The sequence below is a fragment of the Streptopelia decaocto genome (assembly GCF_964273445.1).
Source record: "Streptopelia decaocto genome assembly, chromosome: Z".
Taxonomy (NCBI): domain Eukaryota; kingdom Metazoa; phylum Chordata; class Aves; order Columbiformes; family Columbidae; genus Streptopelia; species Streptopelia decaocto.
In genome coordinates this window covers 3,573,244-3,586,415 of record NC_138657.1, presented here as the reverse complement: position 1 = coordinate 3,586,415, position 13,172 = coordinate 3,573,244, and positions in this window count along the sequence as shown.

Sequence of the window (13,172 nt, the reverse complement as noted above, 5' to 3'; positions counted from 1 at the left end):
CTTAGTCAATGAGTGGTCTGAAATCCTATTAAGACAGTAGAGTTAGGTCTTCTGGGTCTTTAATTTAGACCACAAGTGATACCAACAGTGACTTCAGCATCTACACATTAACTTCATTTAAGCCACAGTGACTTATCATCTGTGCATTAACTTTATTTTATTCACTTATTTGAACATAGCTCTTTAAGGTTAAAATGCCCCTTGAGAGTTGCAGGTTATATCCACCCTAAACTAATTGAAAGGATCTGAAAACCACCAAAGGACACTGGTGCGTTCATATGACACAAGACCCTTGCCATGAAAAATAAAAACTTTTCACATCTGTATATATAAATATGTAAATTCAACCATCCTTTTTTTACTTTCTTCTCTGGAAATAAAATCTAGTTCCCTAGTTTCACTGTGAAACAATATTTTCTCATTTTATGTTTTTCTACTTAGAAGCAAAGGCTTCATTCGCTATCCTTAATATTCTCAAAACTTGAACTACTAATTTATTGTCTGACACTTAGATATTCCATGTTAAGTGTAAGCTATTTGCAGGTATACCATTAAAAAAAAAAAAAAAAAAAAAAACAGCCAAAAGCTAAGTCTGGTAAGTTAATTTGATCAAGAAAATTTATCCTACATTGTTCATTTAATCTGGGATTTAGACTCAGGAAGTTGTGGAGGTAAAATCTGCAAGACGAATCCTATTTTACAATCAATAATCCTTATTCTTTCCCTGCTCATTACAATTAGAGATGTAGAACAATATAGATAAGGACTCAGGAAGTTTAACATATACAGTATTGATTTCTTTTTGTGTCTGTTTTTTATTTTATTTTTGCATTTTAAAATACTCCCAAGAGATGCAAACAAAGCCTAAGGAGGCCAGATGTAGATGCTGCACCAGCACTATAGAACAAAATAAGTCAGTGTATGCAATCTTAAAACCATAACCATTAATCTTTTGATGCAGTGCGTCTCTGAGTGTGGACTCATAAAGTATATAGCAAAACACAGAGATGACTTTTCTCAGCTGTGTGAATTCTGACAGCAGAATAAGAACACAGGAATGAGCACAGGGTAATCTCTAGGGAGGCAAATGACCAAAGCACTTTATGTTTTTAGCCCTTAAATTTCTCTAGCACTTTGATTTTTGCAGATCAAACTATAGAACCACCTATTCGATAGTGATGCTGTATCTTGGTTGACTGACATAGTCCACTGTCAATCTGTCAGACAGTTTCACTGTCTAAAAGCTTCAAACAAATATAGTTGTCTGAGTGAAACTCTTCCAAAACATATGTTGGAATATGGGAATATTTCACAGTGGGGTTCACCATATCTGAGATGGATTTAGTGAAAAAATTACCTTATTTTGTTTTATTTTTTCATCAAAGAAATCACCAAAGTGTTTTCTCTGAAAAGTTCAAATTAGTCAAATTCTAAGGAATGTAATTGAAGTTCGACAAAAGTTGGCATTTGAATCACATGTGTGGCTTTGGCTGTTTCTGGGAAAGTGTGCCCAAATTTAGACAAAATCACAAGCCTATTTTACAGCTCACAGCTGCAAAAGAATTCTGTGGAAGCTGCTTGAACTGCTGTGCAAAACTGAGACAACTGAAATAACAGACAACAGCACATCTGACTGGGCATCTCTTTGCCCCATGTTTATCTGTGGGATTATTAGTTATATCCTTTTATCCCTCTTTTCCATGAAGCAACCCACACAAGAACATGGTAAAAAGTAAACCATGCTGTTTGTACAGCAAAGCTTTAAACAAAGCAAAGGGTGACATATTGAAGAAAGAAAACAAAATATCAGATATCTCATCATTAATCACCAACCATCCTAGGCACTAGATGAGATAGTCATTTTTGAAAAGACTAGGATGCGATCATGTAATTTAAGACTGAATAATAAAGCGTGGGCATCTTTCCTTGATATTTCCTTACTTTCAAGTGCCTTGCTTTGTGATGTTATTAATGTAGTCTCAGTGACAATCGTGTTGTACTCATGGCAAGCAAAGGTGATCAGAAAAACTGAATTTCTGGGAATATCATGCATTCCATCAGACAAGTTTTGGTGAGGCACGCCTACAAACTATTTCTCTGATGCTCCTCAACAGGGTATGTGTACGATTCATGTGTGTGTGTGCATCTAGTATATAAATAATATAAGAAAGAAATGGTTCACGTGTGAAAGAAAAATCCCATTGAACTATAACATTCCCAGATGTTATTTTTCTAGTGCAGTATATATGCAGAGGGTAGCTTCCCCTTAAATAGCTTGCAAAGATCCTAGTGTTGTTCACTGTACTCTTCATTTCAGAGCCATCAGAAACCAGCCAGAGCAGCAATATATAGATATAACTAGGCCTTGGATGTTTGTATATTTTTAATAAACATCGTTATTTGGTACCCAGCTGTGCCCCTGTGGTTTTTTCATATTGTTTTTGTTGTTCAAAGATCAAAAAGCACAGTCATACACTGTACATTATAAAGAAAGGAAATGAGGAGGCAAAACTTAGATAATTTAAAAATCTCTCTGGCACCTCACCAAAACACAAAATACAAGTCTAGAGGTATCCTTGAATATTACATTATGTACCTTGTGCAGAGCCAGGATCTCTGCATTGTTTGGTTTACATTACTCAAACTTCAAAATAGTGAACCTCTCTTAATATTGGCTTCCACAACTTCATTATCTTTTGTACCATCAGCTGCAACGGCCTCAAAGAAACAATTTTTAACTTTCATATGTGACTAATGTAACCATTTAACTCTAAAAGGTCTTTTGTTTCATGCCTGAATGTGAAGATGTTTTTCTTCTAATCTTCTTTCCTTGACAATAATATGAACTGTTTTGCAGACTGTTGAGAACTTTGTCGCAGTGAGAGGTTATTACTGATTTCTCCATTTTCTCTGTGGGATCTTGAATCACATGAAAGTATTTCACAAAGGAAGAAAAAGAATAAAAAGCTGGGAGGTGGATGAGATGTGTAAAAGTAATATCTATGTGAACTTCTCTTCTTTTGGGCAAAATAGCAGGAAAAAACAAAACAAAACAAAACAAAAAACTTGCTCTACATAAAGACAGCCCAAAACTGGGGAGGTCTTGACCGAGGTGTTAGTGGTACAGTGAAACCTCAGTGGATATAAGCCATATGGACTGAAGAGTTCAACGAGATCCGATAGCAAACACAATAAATAGGCTGGAGAACAGCTGGTTGCAAGAGGAAAGCAAGCCAGAGAACTGTGTAAGAAATAGTTACGAGCTGAGCCTAAGGGAGAGGTCATCTTTGCATAGAGAGTCCTGGAAAGGCGAACTCAGATTTATGAGCAAGGCAATTTTCTATCGTTTGTTTCCACTGTGTACCAAAATAGATTTTTAGACCAAAAAATACCTTCTTTCTCTTTCTTAATTTTTGGGTTTTTCTGTGATGGAAACAGTGTTTCAGGGCTTGAAAACTTAGTTATGACTTGAGCTAAACAGAACAATATTACTGTGTTTGAGTAACGGAGATATCAAGAGCAAAGTATATACATTCAACACAAGTCTGTAATGCTTGTACCCAAACCTTTGTGTTTTCTGAGAGTCATCTTTTAAACAAATAGAACAAGAAAGTGAATCCATATGCAGAAAAATGTCTCTTCTGTGTGTTATCCACCTAAAGAAAGGCTTCTGGACATGGGCATGGAAGTGCTTTTACTGTCACATTCACCTCTGTTAGACAGTAGATAAAACATGTAGGTACGTGTTGATGTACTTCTCTGTAAATTACAAATTTCACAAGTATTATCGATTATCATTCAGGGATTCTAACAAAGTGTTTGCAGATAAAGATTTTTTTTCCCACATGAAATCTCAGAGCAAAAGTGAGCCCTCAAGATACATATGTAGTTCCTGTTGACAATAAAGGGACCTGCTCTGGACCACAGTCACACCACAGGAGAAACTCTGACACTGAAACTGGGTTTATTTGATTTCATAAAAACATGGAGCAAGATATCAAAGTGTAGTATGAACACTTAGGGAGAGACGGCGATGCATAGAACAGGCAACCAAGCAAGCGCTCTGGAAGAATGATGAAAAGTGACATGTTAGAAAAGCAAACATCTGGCACACATGGAAACAAAGGTTGTCTGGATAAAGTGAAAAAACAGTCACTTAAAAGTGACTAGAGGTTGATGTGTAAATCAGCTTTTGAAGTTCAAATGAGAGGGCAGTAATTAAAATCCTTAAAAGTAAAGGAAGCTTATAAGAGGATAAATTCTAGGTGAATCAAAATCAGCACTGATGGAGAGGAGTTGTCTGGTTTTTGATTTAGAAATCTACATAGAAAAGAAAAATGAATGGAAATTCATGTTTGTTTAAATCAGACTGTTTCTATATACCTCCATGTATAATATAGAAACATCTCAATGACAGTTGTATTTCTTTAGATATTTCTTGCTTTCTAAAGTAGCTATTAAACTAAAGAAATAAAACCTCCACATATTTACTTTGAATTCCATGGAACAGAAATTGTCTTACTTGAAATGTGGAAAATTATTTAGAAGGTGTGTGTTTGTATACATATGTGTGTAATAAAGACTGATTGACTGGTATATATGCGTGTCAATAGTTATCTATGAGATTTTATCTACTGTGGTTGTAAAACAGAATTTTAAATTCAGTGTTACAGTAGTGTCTGAATAATATATGTAAGAATACAGGGTGTTCTGAAACACCAGTGTTAGTCATACACTGAGTCTTTGAAATATCAATGAGTCTTTTGTCTCAAGCAGGTGAATTCTGTGCAGGACATCTGTGAAGAACTCATCATTATTGCTGTGAGGGTTCATGCATGAACTAATTTTTAGTCATTTTATTTCCAACTCCCTTTCCAGGGAATGAGTGTCCACATTAAAAAACAAATAAAAATCTTCATTCCTCCATTAGCAGTCTACGAGGGAAAGCTGTCCTGCTGCAGCCATCATCTCTGGACCAAGGACCTTTGCAGTTACTGCTGCAAGATATCTCACAGAGCTGCCCAACCATCCCAAAAAGAATGGAGCAAAAAATCAGCCAGAAACAATTTTTTATGGTTTTCAGGATAAGCAGAGGGAAGGCTAAGGTCTCTGGAAATAAAGTTTTGTCTTCACCCACAGCCCTTTGCCTTTTCCCCTCCTCCACATCCCCGCCGCTGCTCCACACCGATGTTCTGAGTGCAGATTGCCTCCAGCATCCTCAAAGCAAATGCACCGCAAACTCCCAGCCAAATAATTCCCCAGCTAAGCGCAGCATGGGTGGCTGTTCATTTAATGAAAGGGAAACACACTAATGCCTTCTTCCCCAGGTCTTTCCCCGTCGCTGGTTCAATTCCTATTTAATTGCAGATGGCAGGAGAGGACCCAGAGTCAGTACCAGCAAAGGAGTCAAGTCCCCACCTGCGTCATGTTCCATATTGGGACTCCATTTTGGTGGCATCGCTCCATGTCACACACCCTGGGCAGGGAAAGGACCCAATGTCTGCACCACCCAGCATCTGCATGTGGGAGACAAGAGCGACTGATTGGAGGACACATGGTCCCATCACATCTCCCACACTCCAGCTCCCAAATCCTGCCTCTACACTGAAGAAACATCTGAAGACAAAAAGTACTCCAAGGCCAAAAGTGAAAGAAAACCCTCAAACTAAAAAGGGATTTTTTTTTTTTCATTAGATATTTTGTTTTCAAGCAGAAATGCCTTTTCAGCTAAGCAGACAAAAACATAGCATTTCTTCCAAAGAAATGCTATCTCTCAGACAAAACTCAAAAATACAAAAATGTTTCTACAAACATTTTCTTAGAAAAAATGTCCTTGTGAGCTCTACTGATGATCATTTCAGAGGGTTTATTCCCTAATTTATTTTCAGGTAACACTCTCCTTGACCTTACTGCTGAATAAAGTTTCAAGATCAGACCTTAAAAGTTTCATTTTGGCCCCACCACAAGGAGTATGCATAGATTGTTTCATTCATACACACACAAAATTCTCTTTGAAAGATTAGTTTTTCAAATTAATGCCCCAACATCTACAAGTATTTATAGGCTGAAAAACAATAACCTGTTCTAACATAACCTCATGTACTGAATAAAAGAAATATATTGTTTCCATCTGTCAATTAAAATGTTCGCTTGAAGTGAACATTTACCTTGTAACTAATTCTTTTTAATCTCATTGTTCAAATAAAGCCAAATATTTTTGTTTGCCTATAGGAAAAAACCCCATGACCTACCCTGTACAGTAACCTACACAAAATTGTAAGAATTGTTATTTAGTAGAGAAGGTTTCAGTTAACACTACTCTTATCATATATTTGTTTTAAAGCTTCCTATATGCTCTTCATAAAGATCAATTTATCTTTTTATGTTATTTGCTAATACAGTATTTCTCTTAATGTCCCACATTTTCTTGATCTGCCTTACAATAAAAAGCCTTCCTTTAATAATTTCAGACATTTTAGCATGCAATCATTTATGTATGTATGTATGTATGTGTGTTAGCAATTAAGGATACCTTTAATATTAACCTAATCAAGCACTAGTTTGTAGTTAAGCAATCATCACTTTTCCTTCAGTGAGATCCTGCCTTTTCTATATTTTACTTAACATATATACATACATACACACATAGATACATAAAATAAGGTATAATAAAGGACAGGAAAAGGTTTATCTGGTTGTATTTTTACCTTTGTTTTCCTGAATGTATTTCCTGAATGTATTTCCAAACTGTGAAACAACTACACTCAAAGCTTGTTTGTACTTGAGACTAAGTAAGCATGAATGTTGTTTGTTGTCTTAAGCCTCTTTTTCACTAGTACTTTGTTCCAAATGCTAAATGAAGGAATGTGCTTTAGGAAGCTACTGATGGATGTGCACTAGAAAAAAAAAAGAAACAACTGCTTGAAATTTAGTTAGGCCAACAGAAATGTAATGGTCATCAGACACAGCAGAGTATGAAATAAAACTGTGAGATCTCCACAGCAGTGAGGACATGAAGCAGAATATTGAAATTTCTTCTCTGAATCCCCCTAAATGTCTACAAAACCCTAGTGGTGCATGCACTGGTGGAGAGAAGTTGCACCATTGCCCATTGGTCTGCTGAGTAGGAGAAGATCTGCAACATGAGTGATGCTTGTACTGTACGGGGAAAATAATCTGCAATAATTGCTGAGGTTTGGGGAGCCATGGCCAGCTTTCTTATTACCCTGGCAGACAGGTTTTGTCATCGAGGTGGTTCTTCATGGTGCCGGACCCGATTAGTGTATTTTATCTGGAAGATGGGTGTCCTAATGCAAAAGTCCTGCAGGGAATTCTGAGTTTAGCCACATTTAACCGTGCCGCTTTCTTGACATGACAGCAACCTCCTTCAGTCTCTGGATACAGAGTTCAAAATTGCCTCTGATGCCTTCCCCAGATACAAGATCAGTTGTCTGAAGGAAGGTTTATTGGCAAACAACACTTTCACAATCAAAAATCTTCCTACAGAAGGAAATGGGTCATTCCACACATGAAAAAAAAAAAAAAAAAGTAATCTATTTCTTCTTTAAAATAATTAGAGGGCAGAGCAGGGACCAGAGAGACACTTTAAAAGGACAGCTTTATTTCATCATATAGACTATCACCTTGCTGTAATGCAATTTAGAAGTTTCTGATATTGGACAGATAAATTAGGAAGATAAATTGCCGGTGACAGAGACAGGATCAGAGAAAGTCTGAGGACCATGGCATTTGTGTTTTATCTCCACGAACACAGATTTTAATACCCTGTGTTTTATTTCTGTACAAAATGAGGCTAGGTTACCTTTGCCTAGTAGACATAATTATTTTTTATAAAAGAGAAAAATGTATAAATTCTGAGGGAAATGTAATATCTTTTGACATAGTTTTAGACCACCCACATGGCAAGCTATGAAAGCCAATAATCTTAAGCCAAAATATGTTTAAATCACTGAACAAAGCCTTTAGCCTTTTACACATCTTGTATTGTCTAATAAAAACAACATGAGCTGGTTGTGAATTAGAATTTTTGAGCCCACTCTTTTGTCTGGTCTATGATGCAGTTATTATAGTTTCTAATACAAAATCCATTTTCAGTAGAAATATGTGGTCTAATGTATTCTTAAAACAGGCATCCAAATTAGAAGGGAAAAGAATGTCATCTATTTTTAGTGCTACATATCTTTTAGTACATGATATGAGGTCAAAATCTGCTCTGAGGTAAAGAATTGATTAAAGAAAAGGATGCAAGGGTATATATACTTTTTATTGGAGCCTGTTTTTTTTCATTACCTACAAATCAGAATTACTGTTGACCTGATCTTCACCACATTTAACACTGATTTTAGAAATGACTGCTGCAAGAGAAGTCTCACAGCACTTCACAGCACTTAGCTTATGCTCAAGGGTTGAAAAGGGCAAGCCCCATGTAAGGTGATTACCACCCACTCCCGTTCATGGTCAGTCCTTAGCAAGGGGACCTGTTAGTAAATCGAGAGGTGAATTCAAAACAGTTTCTCAAGGACCCTTCTCAAACAAGAACCCCTGAAAGCATAGGAAAAGGTTACTCTGAATTAGAATGAGCTTTTGATTGGCTTGCTAGATAGCAAAGAGAGAGCATCAGCAAGAGTGTTTATTTGTGAATTTTCAGATTTTTGCAGAAATAGGCACAAAACCTGGATGACAAACATTTGCATTTATCCAGAAAGCTCTGAATACAGCGCCCTTAACTAGAGTCCTCGTCAGCTGTAGTACCTTTATCTGTGAGGAATCCCACTTGTTTGAGCGGAACCATTAGTGGAAAAATCAGTCAGCAGTCCCATGCAGATAAGGATTACAAACCCTAGTCTTTTATTTCACTGCATTAACTGCTTTCTCTATGTTGTCTATGGAATATTTACACCCTTTCGAGCAGGGAACTATTAGGGTTAAGGAAAGCAACAGTTTTGTTTTATCCTCCGTATGTTCCTCCTATAAGTAATACCGATAGTAACAGAAATATTTCCAAGATAATTTTCCAGCCTTGTACCTGAGGTTATTCTGGAAAATGTTTTTGCTTGCCAGAGCTGTGGCTTTGAATTAGGTAAGGACCCCTGTGCTCTCTGCACTTTTTTCCAGTAACAATGCTTTGATTCAGCCAGCCACCAGCTTGAGTTGAAAAGAGTGATTAAGCTTGGCTTAAGTTGTGAGAACCATACCAAATCTCCTTAAGTTCAGTCCAAACAGTGGAATGAAAACGTATCTTTTCCTTTAATAATAAGAATAATAAAAAAAAAAGCTTTTTAAATGGAGCTTAAAACAAGTGGTCTGAATTAAGTTTTAGTTGTAACCTTAGGTACTACTCTTTTTCCTTGTAAAACCTGGGATTTGCAAGTTATTTGGCTAAAATTTCAGTGCAAGCTTGAATAAACCAGATTGTCTAACTCATATTTTTGCCCAAGAAAAAAAAAGTTTTAAGAGGCAGAAGAAAAGTATTAAGAGCAACAGCTGACCTCAGGTGTTTTGCCCTTTTCTTCAGGCACAAATGAGAGAACTACTCATATATAAGGAAAAAAATTATGTGCTAGAACAGCATGTCTATCTGAGATGGGTGCCGTTCAGTTTCCTGTGACTCTTCTAGATACAAAAACAAATGTACCCGGTAGGACAAGTCCTTGCACATTATCATTGCTCTGAAGGAGTCAGGTATTTAAAGCTAACACAGGTTCAGACCCTTGGTCAGGTGCTGAGAGCTCTTCATCTGTCCCTCATCGGCACAGAAGAGACCAGACAGCCTCTCCCTGGGTACCCATGCTTGAAATCCCACCCAGGGAGCCCAGCAGATTCTAGGAATGACACCCTGATGATGAAGATGAGCAGGACCATGGGATTCATTTCACTGCATCCAGCTGCACGTGCGACGTGGCTTCTGCAAGAGGGGAGGGAGGTGACCAAGCAGTCCAAGGGTGGAGGTGGCCCTGCCATGCTGTCGATGCACTGGAGCCAGAGACTCCAGATATGGGTTTTTTAGGGCAGCCCCCCTCATGAGGCACGCTGCTTTATCTCTAGTGAAAATAACTGTAAATGAAGCAAGGTGTCTCAAAAAAGGCAGACATTTTAAAGCTGGTGTTCTACTTGCTTTGCTTCTGCTTTCTATCGTCCTCTGACACAAGGAGGAGATTCCTTCACTTTATTTTACCTTTTGATTACCTGGATGCTTGATACACGGTATACACAGAAAAATGACTTAATTGCAAGAGACTTATATTTTCATGGGACATTTACCATGTCAGAATCCCAGAATGTCAGGGATTAGAAAGGACCTGGAAAGCTCATCCAGTGCAATCCCCCCATGGAGCAGGAACACCCAGATGAGGTTACACAGGAAGGTGTCCAAGCAGGTTGGAATGTCTGCAGAGAAGGAGACTCCACAACCTCCCTGGGCAGCCTGGGCCAGGCTCTGCCACCCTCACTGAGAAGAGGTTTCTTCTCATATTTAAGTGGGACCTCTTGTGTTCCAGTTTGAACCCATCAATCCTGTCTTCTAGTACTTTTTAATAACATCAGCATGGTTTTGACCCTAACAGCAGAGGCAGAAACCCTTCCCATGCACTCACAAAAACTAGCTCAGATTAGGTCAGCTCAGCTCTGTGTGTTGGAGGGGACATCCCTCTGCTGCTAAGGACACTCACAGCGTTTGCAGAAATGCAGACACAAGCCTGCAATGCTCTTGAGCTTTAGCCCTGACCAGTTAAGCGTTTTACTGGGTCTACTTGCATTAACCTGACAATGTGCTTAAATGCTTTGCTGGTATATACATGTTTATTCGTCCTCTATAAAGTCTATACCAGTGCTCAGGTTATTTTTGTCACTATTTTTCATGCTGCTCTGAATGTGTCCATGCACAGAGAGTCCAGCACAGCTAGAAGACCCAACAGCTGGGAGGATGAGGAGGAAAATCTTCTCAGGCTATACCCTCATTGAGTTTTCACTCTTTTTATTACCAAAACATACGGCACCATGTCTAGAAATCTGTCCATGTCTAGCAAAACTAATGCTGATCTAAGGAGAGACTAAAGGCTGCTTTGAAGTCCCACCAAGTCACAGGGAAAAGGCCTCTTTAATTTCAACCTACAGGAGAATTTGTTCATAGGAGTTTTGCTAAGACAGAACGAGTTTAATTCTCTCAGGTCTAAAGGAATGCACCTGTCTGCAAAGTAATACCTAATGATAGAGCTTTTAACGTTGAAAACATCCCACCTGATTTCAGCATTTAAGGGTCTGCTTCCCAAAGGAGCCAAATCCCCAGGTGCAAGAATTTGATCTAACGCAACAGCAGCTCTTCCAGGTTTAACAATGAGCAATTTGCATTGTTTCAGTCAAACATCTCCCCCCCCCGCTGTCCACTGTGTGAGAATCCACAGACTGTTCATAAATACAGATTCCCCTTTCCCAACTTTCATCTGCTGTTTTTTAAACAAAAAGGGTGAAAATGCTGCATTTCGGTGCATCCCCATGAGCTCTCAGAGATTTAAAACATTTCACCCGCGCATTGTAGATTTTTACCTACTACTACACGTTTTTTTAAGTGGGACAATACAAGGCTGGAAATGGTGAGGTTTTAGGGTAGAGAACTGTTCAAAAAAGATTTTAATATGGTAAAATCAATCGAAAATTTGTACTAGGCAGGCAAGTGGCAGGGGATAACATGAGCAAAGGGAATAAAAAGAGCTCTGAAGAGCCCATACCAGTTGCTAATACTTAATCTCTTTAAATAATGAATTAGCTGCTCATATCTACTGTCTCTGCTAAGAGAAAGCACTTTCTTTGTGAAGTGAAGTAAAGCTTGAATACCCATGAATTATTCAATATAAAGTGTGCCAGTTAAAATGCCTTGATATTGGAAGTCAAGTGTAAGATTATCTTTTGTCTGTCAGAAAGCATCTCTCCCATGTTACTGAGACTTGAGGGGGTGGAAAAAGGGTCCAACCAGTGCACAAACACAACAGGAAAAATAAGGGAAGTATTGCAGTAACACAGAGAACCATTTCTACTTATGGTTGAGCTTCAGTCCTATGCACGAATTATTCTGTTGGGGTTTATTCTGTTTACTGTTTCTGTTCTTCTCTGCCTCCGTGTTTGCTCCATCATCTGTGGCTCCAAGGGAATCACTCATGATGCAGCGATGCTGCTCCAAGGTTTCTTCCAGCAGAGGCAGTATCAGCTATTGATCTGTCAGCCTTTGGTGACGTGGAGAAATATATTTCTTTACTCAGATTTCTAACAGTATCCAGAGCTGAATAATGACCTTTCGACTGTGTCAGAATGTGTGATCTAGAAGAATGCACCTTGCAGGAGTGTTTCTCAGGAAGGTTCAGGTCGTGTAGCCCTGGAGTGCAACATCAACTCTCCAAAGGGCTGGGTAATCAGCTGTTATTTTTCTTCCCTCAGGTTTGTTTTATTTTGTGTTTCATCTTCATACAGTCCACACTGTTAGCAGCACCTCCAGACATCTCAAACATTCCTTATTTTATTTTATTTCACTTTATTTGTCTGTCTTTGAATTGATTATATATATTTTTTTAATGGTCGTAGTTGACTTCTAAATATCATAAAGACCTGAAGCTGCAGAGAAAATCAGGCTGGCATTTCAGACGCTAATTTGTCTTTTTTTAATCCCTCATTCCCATTACTTCTCAACAAATGATCCCAATGCTTAGATTCTCTCTATCTCACTAGTGCCTCGGTGGTGCCTTTAAATTTTATGGATACATGGTTTGTATTTGGTGATTTTTCAGGTGCAGTACTGTAACTTTAACAGCTAACCCACATGTGTAGCATCAAAAATATTATTGAACAATCTGGACATCAAAATGGGCTGTATATAGATTACCACTTAGAAATGCCTAATTTAAGCATCCTTACTCTTATTTTCATCAGCTCTTCTGGCAGACAGGATCTAGCATGAACAGAGGTTAATCTGGGTGGGTCAACACGATACTGACCTGGATGCTATCATAGATGTGACAACCACACTGAACATCTGTAAGTGACTTGAGTGCAGTCCAGTACAATACCAAGCACCAAGCTGAGATGACTTAATCATTTCTGGAACACTTTAATTACCATTGTTGTCCATGATCTAGTTTTTATTGACATGTAAGAGTTTATCTGAG